The following is a 14,099-nucleotide window of genomic DNA, read 5'->3' on the forward strand; positions in this document are numbered from 1 at the left end:
AGAGTTCTGGCCTACATTTGTCCACACTCCTTTAGAAGAATCTGAGCAGCATTTTGATTACGTCAAAGTATTCAGGTACAAACACTGCATTATTGTGCACCTGTACAATGAGAGAATGCAAATGAAGAGAAACAGTGAAGAAGGAGTGGGAAATGGGATGAAAGCTTGATAAAACTTGGAAACAAACTAAGCCCCAAGTTCAGCTCCTTCAGTTAATCCGACCACCTCCTCAAGAGCTTCCTCTGCAGAAAAGGGCAAAACCAGAAGTCACATTAAGCTCTGCAATATGAGTCTCAACTGGGCAGTTCTTCAGACAATCTGTACTAAACTAGAACTATTTTTTTGAGGGTAGGTTGGTTTTTGTTTTTTGGAGGGTTCTTTTGGGGGGGACTCAGTAGGTTACATTAGGTGAATGTGACTACTGAACAGCTGGTATGGGGGGTAGCAGTCTGTTGGTACTGTGGGGATTTTTCTACGGTAAGCAATTTCAGAATGGGCCAACTGGGACTGGCCAAGTCTACTGCCAATGTCAATGAGGCAGAGGGGAATAAATAATGTGAATAGGAATGACAGATCTGGGCCACAGGCTCCCAACACTACACACAGCAGGTTAAGACAGATGGACAGAAGGAAATGTAGCAACCTGGCACTACTGATAATGGTGGACCTTTATTTTTAAAAAGTTTGCAGGCCTGTACTTATGCTCATGTCATTACATTTTTGTCGCCTGCAAGGAAATGTGAGGGACAATGAATCAGACCTTGTGCGTCAGCTCATCAATCTATCATGCACAGCACTTTGACAAAACCTAAGGGAATGATGAATGTACTTTCTCTGCTCTGACATTTTCAAAATGTAACAAACTTGTATTAGCAGGTAAGAGTAGGGGGCTGGCTGTAATATGGCAGAATTCTCACTTACTTCCTTGAAAGACAGACATTTGTGCAACTACTGCTGCAGTGAACATGAGGCAGATATTTTTAAGATCCATAATCCAGTATTTAAATGAGTGCAAGCTTGCTTTCATTGTAATAGCTGATTTTACTAGATGACGTAACATGTGTTACTAGTAGGTTTAATCCGCTGTACTTAGTTGAAATATGAGTAAGGGTTTTTTGCCATTTTCTGGTAAATTCACTCTTAACATCATTATGTTGACTTTGTAAAGGAAGAAACTATACGGTCTGCTATTTAGAACAACATCATCATTTCTACAGTATTTTAAAACACTTAATAATAGTAATGGATTGCTACTTAGAGTCAAGATAATGCAAATGACAGCTGCTCTTGTCAAAACTAGTTAGACAGTTTTTATGATATTAAAATGTTCCTGGCAGAGCTTTGTATGTACAATAAGAATAAGCAGAAGTGATGTGAATGCTTGAGGCAGAAGAACACGCCATAGACGGGAAAACAGCAGCACTGTGAAAAATACCAGTGCCCTATTGTAATGTAATAAACAGTTCACTGGTGTATGTCAGTGTAACTTCTCAAACACCAAGATGCAAATTATTTGTGATACCTTATCTAACCAAGCCATAAAAGAAGGGGACTGTGTCTATTGAGCTATTGGTTTTAAGTCACAGATGGTAGTTACAGCTGAAGGGAAAATGTCAAAATCAGTGGTGACTGCATTAAAGTAAAAGTGCTGAAAATAAATAGCCTTTATAAAGTTTATAATAACTATTTTGACTGAATCGGCCGAGTAGTCGATCTGCCAGCTACTTTGATATTCAACATATTGTCTAGGTTATTTGTATTTATAGAAATACTACCAAGCCTTGTAATCATAAACTAAACATCTTTTAGTTGTGGACTGCTCTTCATACCAAACATGACATTTCATATGTCGCCTAGGATTCGTTTAATGTTGGTTATGAACATTTTTCATCTTCCTCTGACATTTTAATGACATTTTAAACACCAAACATTTGGTTACTAGGGTAACCCCATGAAAACAGAGTCTGAACAGCAAGCAGCATTTGAAAGAAAATTAATTGGTTAGTCAGAACCATAATAAATTGCAGTGCAATAATTAAGTCATGCCGATAATGATAGCCCTTCCTGTTTTTACACTGAATTAGTATAAGCTATGGAGAAAAGTAAAGAAAGCATGCTTTCCACAGTAATGACTACACACTACTCATCACTGCAACACCACAAATGAACAATAAATCACAATCAACGTGTGCAAGTGAATAACATTACTATAATATAGCCAGTGAAGGTGAATGTTCAGATGGTTTATGGGTTGTTTTTTATTAATATTAAGTTCACTGTCATCTACCACGTATCTGTAATGCACCTATGTTAATAATATATCAAAATGTTTCAAAAATAGTCCAAAGCAGGGTTTCCGATGATGCAAAGCAGAAGCAGGAAAGAAAGTAGAAATTCAGTCAGGATGTTTCGACAAGATTACATCTTTCACAGAGCCAGAATATAAACAGCTGAGCGACTGCCATCTGTCAAAGAGATGTCATCTATAACATCATTATTCACCACATTCAGCTGCACAGTGTAACAACAAATATGATGAAACAGAATGATATGTGGGGACGCATTTCTGAAGAAAAAAATCTGACTCTCATGTTTATCAGTAATACAGTACTGCCATCTAACTGAATGGAGTCACATATTCATAGTTTTCAATGAGGTGGCCGGTATTGAGAGCCACACGACGGAACGAACTGGTCAACATTGGACACTTCATAGTACCGCAGCACCAGCTCATTAATTTTCTACCATTTAAACCACAAATGAAGAAAACAAATTACCAACTCCATTATTTCAATCACTGAAAACAGTGAAGTCCCTGCCAGAGCTTGACTTTGTCTGTGTTTACATATATCTTACGGAGGATCCTTCCACAGTGAAAACATACAAAGGTACAGGCAGTTGTAAGGATTTTCAATCTGGATAGGTCAATAACGCTCCCTTTAAGCAGGTGAAGGGCACAAAATTCGTCACTGTCACAGCAAGGGTGAGTGCTAATTAGCAAACAGAGGTAGCTAATGTTAATCAATTGGTCATTAGTTTCAGGGTCAATGTGGTCAGAGTTCTGGAGGAGTAGTGACACAGTAATGTATTTTAAAGGTTATATGACATTAATCCAAAAGAACCTTAATTGACAACCTGGGTTACTGATAAGATTTGGTCATTTAACCTCTATGCATGTACAGCAGGTGTTAGGAGAAGTGTGCAATTTGCATGCAATGTTATAACACACACGTCACCAGCATGAGTTAACAAACTGAATAGCTGGCAATTGGTGCATCTCATTAGGGCCATTTCAAATACAATTTTGGGCGGGTTTAAAGCATCGGTAGTTATCAACAGCAAATAATATAAGTTTCACCAGGCGAGTGAGATGAGGTTAGCTCTAATTTGCTGTGATTTCAGATATATTTATACATAAAATGGTCAATTAGGGATAAAGTTAGAAAGAACCCTGGAGCTCTTAGTTTTCCTTAATTTTTCCTCTCACCATGCATGTCTGCTGTCACTCTGAAGCCTAGCTGCTTCCTTTCACAATGTATACAGCAGAGAGAACGAGAGAGTAGTATTTCTAGGCTTGAGAGTGCGACACTATTGGACAGCACCATGATAATGTCCCCACATACTTTTGAAATGTGTTTAGTTAGCCCACTAAAAGTGTATGAAAAGGTGTTGTTTAAAAAACAATGAGATCAACTCTTTTGGGACTGGTGATCCCAGTCCCAAAAAAGAATACCCGCTTAACTAACAAATAGCTGAACAGAGGAATATTTGGATATAGCCTTATTTATAACTACCCACCGCTTTGGCAAACCAAACAGGCAAAAACAATACGTAATGGACAATGGAATAAATTGCCATGCCCCAGACTGGGGCCTATTATGTGAGGTCATTGAAAAATATTGATAAAAATGAACCACAAGTGCATATTATGCAGCCACTCTCATTTCACTGCACATTTTTATCTCAACAGTGCTGTCCCGAGATTAAAGAAACAAGTATAAAGTGTTAGTTTGTTAAGTGACTTGCATTCTGTTTCACAGTTTTCATGATTTGGCATCATGCTCTCAACTAACAACACTGTGAAAAGGTGCACACATTCAAAATAGAAGAGATAACATGACACAAAAAGAGTATCATCACAAACAGCTTCTAGATTTACCAGAGATAGCTACAGAAGTGGGACAATAGTTTATCTACTTGTCATTGTGGCACTACATTTGCTACAATTATAGCTTTGTACTTTAAATAAACTCCAGGGTACCACAACACCCCAGGGAGAGTGTCCTCTGTGAAGGCACAGATTTTCTTTCTTGTGGATCTATTTTGTCTAATTAGTATGTTTTACTCAAAAGCATCTCAAGTGTCTTCGACTGACTGGAAAAACCACATTAAAAGCAAGAAATTACCTGCCTATAAACATGATGAAGGGTTTTGATCCAAAGCTACAATGATGAATTGGTTGCTGAATCAATCAGAAGCTACTGTGATAATCTCTTAACTCCAATTTCTTGAATTTGAATATTTTCTGGTAGTCAGTTTTTTTAACCATATTCTGATAGTTTATAGAGCAAACAGCAAACATTCTGATCATGAAAATAATCTGCACGTTAATCTGCAATAAAAATAAATTCAGTCCACACTGATTGTCCTTTGAGTTAGCCATCTAACATTTTTTTGTCTGTGGAGTTAATCATTTAATTAAGGTTATTTGATAAATAGAAATAGAAAGTCCACAGTGACCTTTAAAAAGTTTGTAACATGTAGAAGATTTGTGTTATCTTTAACTGTTTGGACACTGAGAATCACTAAGATGCATAATGGTATGCAAAATATACAGCAACATCTATTCAAAAAAAAAAAAAAAGAAAGAAAAGGAAAAAGAAAAAGAAAAGCACAGGGCGTAACCCAGAATGGGTCATTTGTTGCACTGAGATGAGCGGGATACAGTCAGAACGGAGGATGTCACAAAAGTTTCTAAAGCTCTGGGGACTGCCTTTAACACATGAGTAAGAAAAAAAAAAGCAAATACAGAAAAAGCACATTCAGGTTTTTTAAAGCGCACAAGAAATCTACAGTTTTGTCACACACTGTTTTCAGCATGCTATAAATTTGTGTGTTTTTGTCTTTTCACAGACACATGTGCAGACACAATCTAGGGATGTACCAGTTTTTGCAGAATTGTTTACCATCACGTTCCCATTACACAACGGTTTTCTCCTGCCTCAGGACAGGCTTTTGGGGAAGAGTAATTAGGTTTCAGAAGGTTTAGAGTAGCACAATTCAAAGAAGGAAAATGGGCCATGTGCTAGAATTTTTAGATTTATTCAAAAAAAAAAAAAAAAATCTGTGATGCACCAACACTTGCATAAATAATCTACCCTCTAGGCTGAACAGTAACAGCTATCAATGGAAATTTAAAAAGTTTTAGAATCAGGGACAGAAAAGTTTTATGAGCAGCACCATGGCTCGTTATAAACTTGTTTCTATGGTCTTAATTAGCCACGTTATTAAAATTACAAAACAAAAATTATTATAATCAACAAAGCACGTGCTTGATCAATTCCAGTTTTGAAATGCTCTCTACCAAATGATAAAATAATGCCATGTCATGTTCAGTTCAGTTCAGTTCATTTTTATTTCAAACATTTCAAACATGTGCCTTCACAATCATTACAAAATATCATTCCATTATTTGTTTGAAAAGGAGTAGGCTGAAGTATTTACTTATTTGTCCCTACCCCCTCAAGTTTTACCTCTCATTCATTAAATTTTTTTTTGTCTTAAATTAAACAAACAACATATGAAACATATGAAACATATGAAGTAAAACAAAACATAACATACATAAATCAAAACAAGAAATTAGCAAGCCCCACCACAGTATAGTTTCTTTCATATGAAAAATACAGAATGTGTATATTTGCAGATACACAAGTTATGGAAAAACAACAAACCAAAACAAAACAAAAAAAACAAAAAAGAACCGCAACACCATTTCCAGCAACATTACCGTCCTGGGTTAACCCCGTTTTCTTCATTCTTATACTTATTTAAAATTAGGTTTTTATATTTTACTTTAAACTGTTTTATGTTTTGACTGTCTTTTATTTCTTCTGTTAGACTGTTCCATAATTTAACTCCTGCAATTGAGATAGACATAGTTCTTAAAGTTGTTCTAGCACTTTGTATTTTTAAATTCCATCTCCCTCTTAAGTTATACCCACCTTCTCTTTCTATGAACAATTTACAGATTTCTTTGGGAAGCAGTTTATTTCTTACTTTATACATTATCTGCGCTGTTTTAAGCTTCACCAAGTCTTGGAATTTGATAGCTTGCATTTTGACAAAGAGTGCATTTGTATGGTCCCTGTACCCTACATTATTTATTAATCTAATGGCCCTTTTCTGTATTATAGTTATTGTTTGTGTGTTACTTTTGTATGTGTTTCCCCAGACCTCTACACAGTAGCTCATATATGGCAGTAGTAAAGCACAGTATAAAATGTGCAGTGCTTTCTGATCCAACATATGCTTTGCTTTCCCCAGGACGGCAATGCCCCGTGCCAATTTCCCCCGAACATAAGTAATGTGTGGCTTCCAACAGAGCTTGTGGTCAATGATCACCCCAAGAAATTTTATTTCATTTACTCTTTCTAAATATACATTGTCAACACATATTTCTACTTCGATGTTTTTCTTTTGGTTTCCAAACAACATAAATTTGGTTTTATCTAGATTCAATGATAATTTATTTATATCAAACCACTTCTTTAATATCGTTAATTCCTGTGTGATCATTTCCAAAACCTGTGGCAACTCCACACCTGAACACAGTATATTTGTGTCATCTGCAAATATTACAAACTTTAAAATCTCCGATACTCTGCAGATATCATTTAAGTACATAATAAACATTTTTGGACCCAGTACTGAACCTTGAGGTACTCCACAAGCTATATCCATCAAATTAGATTTATATTCATTTATTTGTACATATTGTTGCCTATTCCCTACATAGCTTTTTAACCATTCCAAAACCACTCCCCTAAACCCGTACTTTTCCAGTTTTTTTAATAGAATTTCATGATTAACAGTATCAAACGCCTTCTTTAGATCTAAGAAAACTCCGAGCGCATACCTCTTATTATCCATACATTCCGTTATCTTTTCCATTAAATCTATCAGTGCCAAAGCTGTTGATCTGTTGCTTCTGAACCCATACTGACTATCTGTCATTAATTCATATTTTTCCACAAAACTGTCAAATCTTTTTATGAAGAGTTTTTCCAGTATCTTAGAGAACTGGGAGAGTATTGACACTGGTCTATAGTTTGTAAAATGATGTCTTTCACCGGTTTTGTAAATGGGAATAACTTTAGCAACTTTCATTTTTTGTGGAAAAACTCCTTTTTGAAACGACAAGTTGAATATATATTTTAATGGTTTTACGATACCATCAATAACTGTCTTTACCGTTACCATATCAATATTATTCCAGTCTGTACTGGTTTTGTTCTTAAGTCCTCTAACTATGTCATAAATCTCTTTCTCTTCCACTGCTCTTAAAAACATTGAGCTACTATTCCTTTCAATATTTTCACCAGTGTCCCTTTCTATTCCATCAACCTTTATTTCTTCTGCCAGTTTTGGCCCTATGTTTACGAAGAATTCATTAAAGCCATTTACTATCTCTTCCATGTTATTAATACTTCTTGTCCCTTCTATAAAGTACCCAGGGTAATCATTATTCCTTGATTCATTTTTGATTATTCTGTTTAATACATTCCATATATCTCTTGTGTTATCTTTATTGTGTTCTAACCTTTTAATGTAATACTCTCTTTTACAGGATCTCATTATATTAGTTAATTTATTTTTGTAAGTTTTATACTTCATTTCAGTTTCTATTGTTCTCTGTTTTATGAATTCTCGATATAGGGTATTCTTTTTTTTGCTGGCATTTTGTAGTCCTTTTGTCATCCATGGTCTTCCTGCATAATTGTGTTTCCTATTGATTTCAATTACTGGGCAGTTTTTATCAAGTAATGTGTTAAATGTTTATGTGTTAGTTTTATGGTGAAGGCCTCCCTGCTTAAATTGTGAGTTGACACGTTACACACGTTCACAAAGTAATTCAGTACATAATAACTTATGTATGTAAAAAGAAGCCCCTCTGAATTAAATTTAGAAAAAGCCACCCAGAGGTTAAACAGCCAATATAATATACTGCAAACTCCAACTTAACTCAGTACTTCACAAGTGGAGTTCCTGCTAGTTTTATCAAGCGCTGCTGTTCAGCAATTCATTTCAGTGCCAGAAAGCAGCATCCTCACTGCTCAATTAATCACAAGCTTGCAGATACTGTGCCTTCCGAGTTTGGCAAAGAGTGCACACCAAATTGCAGCTTTGTTGTTAATTAGGTTTCTTGTTTTGTGTGTTGGTGTTTATAATACTTCAGTTGTCTTAGTACGTTAATTATGTCTGCCCACTCAATGCCCGATCGTTAATATAGGTTTCTGTTTACCGGTTGAAGAAACTACTGTGGAACCACAGTTTTTTCAGCATTATGGATTCGCCCTGAAAAACATAAAAAAATGGATTAAATAAGATATTTATTTTCGTAGTGTTAAGTACTATACAATAATTGCACTCATTAGAAAACCTTCAGTAGGCCGGAGCAACTAAAATATATACATAACTTTAATCAAGATGTTTATTAGGTTAAGTGTTGCTCATCTGTGATGTTGCTTAGAAACACCTTCTGATTAAAACACGCACTCACACAGATGGGCAGCACAGATGCTTAGCGGTGACAGCAGGCTCACGTGGAATTTCCATACTCTTCCTTATTAGAGCGTATTTCCTTCAGGTACTGTGGTTTCCGCTTAAGTCTAAAGGCATATATGGTGAGCTATTTCAACTAAAGGATTCTTAGTGTTGGTCTGGTCGAATCCAGACTACTTAAAAATAATATCCGGAAACGGATGGATTAAAATACAAGCATGAACTGCAGACTGACAGTATTTCAGATGCACTTTGAAAGCCATATGCAGGAACTCATAAATTGTCTAAAACACTGAATTAACCATAGAATTTTTTATGTAGCAGTGGCAAAACACACATGATTTCCAGTGTATTATCTTGGGGCTTCACACTGTTCTTTTTGATTTTCCAACTTCCATGCCTCTTCTGTCTATCTAACCTAGGAATGGTAATGAATTTAGCACAAATAAAACACAGAAGCAAGAACTAATACAGCCAAAAAAAAATTGTCTTCATATCCTGAGGGAATGTACAGTTAAAAATGCCTTGTAATATACCATGAATGTCTTTCCAGTAAGTCCGTAGCACAGGACAGTCCCACATAATATGGGTGTGATGGGCTCCTTGGTATCCACAGTTTCGCCAGCACACGGGAGGATTCCCATCATAGTGAGCCTTTTGACATGGAGTGATAAAGAACCTTATCAGAGTTTTCCATCCGAACTCCCTCCAGCTTTTGGAGGAAGTACTCCTCCATTGCCATTCCCACATCTGAGTCCATTCTTCCCTAGAAATACACATCCCTCCCTCCTTTTCCCATAACATCTTCACATAATCAGTTGAGTGTGGAAGCTTATTCATAAAAAAATTGTACCAAAAAAAAATGAGTCTTGTGTCAACATCCCCACTGTACGCCTGTCTAAATAAAGTTACCAATTCCACGTTAGTATTTGACATCTGACCGATTGTTGTCTTTATATAGTGTCTTATTTGCAAGTATCGAAAAAAATCCTGTTTTTCTAGATTGTGTCTCTGTTTCAGCGTGTCAAAACTAATAAGGTTCCCATCCTTTATCAAACTATCATATGTAGATAACCCTTTAGCAGGCCAGCTTTTAAAACGCGAGTCCAATTTATTCGGGGCAAAGTCAGAATCATATGCATACCATTTGAATAAAGCCAAATCCTGTTCAAGTTTGAATTCTTTCACGACTTTTCTCCATATATTAAGTGTGCACGACACCCAGGGGTTATGAATCTTGTCAATATATTTTCGAATATTCGAGTCCATCAGGACAGCTTGTATTGGGGAGGAAAACATATTCTCCTCTATAGTCTTCCAGTGTGCTTGGTAGCTTGTATCACACCAATTAACCACCGTTTTCAACTGAGCAGCCCGATAATAATTTTTTAGTGATGGCAACCCCCATCCTCCCACCTTCTTATGTAATTGTAAAGTTCTAAAACAAACCCTCGGCCGCTTCCCCCCCCATATAAACCGCGATATTATTTTATCCCATTCATTGAAACGACTTGGATCAATGGATATTGGTAGTGTTTGGAATAAATATAATATTCTTGGCAAGATGTTCATTTTAATAGATTCAACTCGTGAGTGTAAAGAAAGAAAGGGGATCATGTTCCATCGCCTAATATCACCCACTATTCTCCTTTGTAGAGAACCAAAATTCTCCTCAGATAGTTTAGTTAAATCCTTGGGAATAACAACTCCTAGATATTTCAATGATTGTGCTTGCCAATTCATTGGATATTGAACAACCATGTGAGCTGGGGGGTTGTAGTTATAGCTGAGAATTTGAGTTTTAGACATATTAATTTTATATCCAGAGAGTTTCCCAAATTTTTGACACAGATTCATCAGCGAAGGCAAGGAGTTAGTGGGCTGATCTAAATAGATCAATATGTCATCCGCATAACAAGCGAGCTTGTGTTCCTGTCCTGCAATAGTGATCCCCTTAATGTCTTTATTTTGTCTAATTGATTGTGCCAAGGGTTCTAAGTACAATGCAAACAGGAGCGGGGACCAAGCACAGCCTTGTTTATTTCCTCTCTGCAGAACGAAGCTATTTGAGAGAGAACCATTAACTTTAATTCTTGCGGTGGGGTTAGTGTATAGTGCCCTCACCGTATCAACAATTCCCTTATGTAAGCCGAATTTATCCAGGACTTTATATAGAAAGTCCCAATTTACAGAATCAAAGGCTTTTTCTGCATCAATACTCATAAGCATGGCTGTACTCTTAGATGTCTGTATCTGATGTATTACATGAAGAGTTCTACGTATATTATCCTGGGTCTGTCGTCGTCTTATAAACCCCGTTTGATCATTGCTAATTAAGTCAGGTAAAAATTCTTCCATTCTCCTGGCCATTATCGAAGTAAACAATCTATAATCTATGTTAAGGACAGAAATAGGTCTATATGAGCCACACTCCATTTTGTCTTTCCCTTCTTTCGGAATAGCCGAAATAATTGCCTCCTTCCAACTCGGTGGAATTTGCGCTGTTTTTAACACACAGTTAAAAGTAGTAAGTAGTGTAGGGATCAAGTCCTGTTTGAATTCCCGATACCACTCCGCGGTGTAACCATCGGAGCCTGGTGACTTATTTGATTTCAGCCTATTGATGGCATTCATAAGTTCAGCTTCCGTCACCTCCGCTATCATCGTTTTATTTTTGGCTGTATACCGCAGAACTGGTCCAAAAATGACATATGTCTGTTAAGAGCTTTATTGGTTGCAAGTAAGAAATGTATAACAAAGAAATGGTCCTCGCAAGACATACCGACTTTGTCATTATGGTGGGAAATTACGTTAGAGATATATAGGATGGAGGAAGTAACAGCTCATGTTAATGACAGGATGGCCTGGTTCCATCTGTGCTGGGATAAGTGGGTCCAATACGTTAATACCTATAAACCGAATTTTCTCTTTAAAGCTTGAAACCACCAATTTAGTTAATTGTTTACTCCCGACAGAGCTTTCTCCTTTTATTTTATATATATATAATTTTTTTTCCTTTTTTTTTTCTTTCTCTTTCTCTCTATCTGTTTTTCTTTCTTCTCGTTTTGTTTCGTTTTTCTCTTGTAAACTGTGTTAATTAATGCCTGTAATCATCTTTATGAGGTAATATTGTAGAAATAAAGAATATAAAAAAAAAAAAAAAAAAGAAGCAAGAACTAAGACGACCAAGACATTAACAAAGTCAACCACAAATTGTAAAACCTCCTACAACTTCGAATGTGTTATTAAAAAGCATTCAGAACAACACCAACATTTTTTTGTGACTTTGACTTCTGCTTCCTCAAAACTCCCCTTTTAACTAATTTTAGCCAAAATCTTCCGACCAGAATGAAAATTGTGAAAGTGAGCAACAACTGTGAAGCTGAGGGTCATGTACACAGAGGGAGAGAGCACCAGGACAGATATTTAGTGCTCTCTCTCAGCTTGTATGACATGTTTTATTATTAGTGTGCAGAGATGGCAGCAATGCGGGAGTGGCAACAATGGCATCCGTAGCAAGTTCGCCACATGCTGCCATTCTCTGCAAGTCAGCTCATTTGTCACCTAATGTAGGGTGTTCTTGATACTGTCTGTTTTTATTGCCCATTAAACAATATTATTACCTCTGGTTGTGCTTGTGTCAGCTATTCTTTGAAATAACGCTGATGACATGGCAGAGAGACAACTGAAAACGGATGTAAAGTAATTACCTCAGTCAGCCAGATGTGAACTGGGTATTGTCTGGGTTTAAAAGGTGGGTTTCTGTGCACTCAGTTGTGCCTGAATCTTTATATTTCTGCCTTTTTCAAATCACCTCATAAGTTAGTGTGATCAGAATACCTAACCTTAATATATATTAATGATACCAGAAGATAGAGAGGTGTTGTAGGCCTAAAGACTGATCGATGACCCCCTAGCAACCACTGGCTGCTGGTAAAAATGTTTTACTCAACAAGCTAATGAGTAGTGGCTGGATGTCTGTAAAAGGTATTGCTAAAGCCAGAACCACTCACATCTAAAACCATTAATTGACCTTCTGGAAACCACCAGTTGCTAGGGAAAAATATAGATATTCTCCAACTGGCGGCGAGTAGTTGCTGAAAGTTGCTGGCTATCACTAAGTGTAATGGGTCAAAAAAAAGTATTTGGTGCTTTAAGAAAAATAACCACACCATTGGCTGGTCACTAGCCTGTTGCTGTAGTTGTCTGTGCGCGTGGAATATGACGACTTCACTGGAAACACTGGCCGAGTGCTCACTGAGTGCTAGTGAAATAGTGAAAAATGAAACTGGAAAAAGAGATCATTAACTTTCAAAGTAAAAGTTGTACCTCTTGAAACATGTTGATTTCAGCATTAAGACCCATTTTTTATTTTGAAAGAGAACATTCTGTGTTTCCAGTTTGCATTGCATTTTTTCACTAGTTTCACTATTTGGTCAATACTTGGCGAGTTTTTACAGACATGTCGCTATTGCGGTGCTCTACTGCCAAGCAAAGAGATGACAACAAGGGTTTTGGTCTAGCACCCTTGATACTGGTCAAGGAATTCCCTGCCGATTCCCTGAGATTCCGACCAGTATCTCACAAAGACCTAAGCTATACAATCACTAACCAGCAAAATAACAACCCAAAAGCAATTAGCTAGCCTATTGAAAAATAATGCAATTGTTGAGTTAAATGTTAATCCAGCAACAGGAATCCTATTTTATATTTTACCAAAAAAAAGCACCCCGTAAAACTGAGAGATGTGCAAAAGCCAATTCAATTTTATTTGAGCAAAACCAAAATGAAGAAATCCCAGTAATAACAATGTTCAACAATGCACGCTCAAACATCCAGGTAAAGAAATCCCAAAAAGCTGATAATAACAAAGTTAATAGTAATAATAGTAATAAGAAAGCTACTATAACAGACAATTCATCAAATCCTTTGTTGACGAATTCTATGTAACAAAGTAACCAATAAATAATTGCTGAAGATGAACAAAATTGCTAAAGTTGTTAGGCTGTTGTGTTGTTTTTGTGGTAAAAGCTGATAAACATTAATCAGGTATAACCTTTTAGCTCGTTTTCATGCTCGTATCTAGTTTTGTCTGGTTCATTTCATTTTCAATGTCACAGCAATATTTAAAATGTGAGACAAACAAATTTCAAAAATAAAACCTTTTTTAATAAAGTGTGTTCAAAATAATTTGCTCCATGTCTTTATTCAGTGAGCACAGGCTTGAGTTCTGCTGCACATAACTGGGCTAGTGTACCTATCAAAACAGATATGTGTAGTACTGTAGTAAAGCAGACATTTCTGTATTTATTCAT

The 14,099-nt window shown here is 36.4% G+C and overlaps 1 protein-coding gene across 1 annotated transcript in view; it reads right to left on the reverse strand.

Annotated features, from left to right (window-relative positions):
* ctnna2 (catenin (cadherin-associated protein), alpha 2) overlaps nucleotides 1–14,099 on the reverse strand; it is a 358,241-nt gene that overhangs the window by 323,138 nt on the left and 21,004 nt on the right. The window lies entirely within an intron of this gene.

The sequence above is a fragment of the Diplotaxodon limnothrissa genome, linkage group LG6 (assembly GCF_057381915.1).
Source record: "Diplotaxodon limnothrissa isolate DT_005_m linkage group LG6, D_limnothrissa_male_GT1.1, whole genome shotgun sequence".
Taxonomy (NCBI): domain Eukaryota; kingdom Metazoa; phylum Chordata; class Actinopteri; order Cichliformes; family Cichlidae; genus Diplotaxodon; species Diplotaxodon limnothrissa.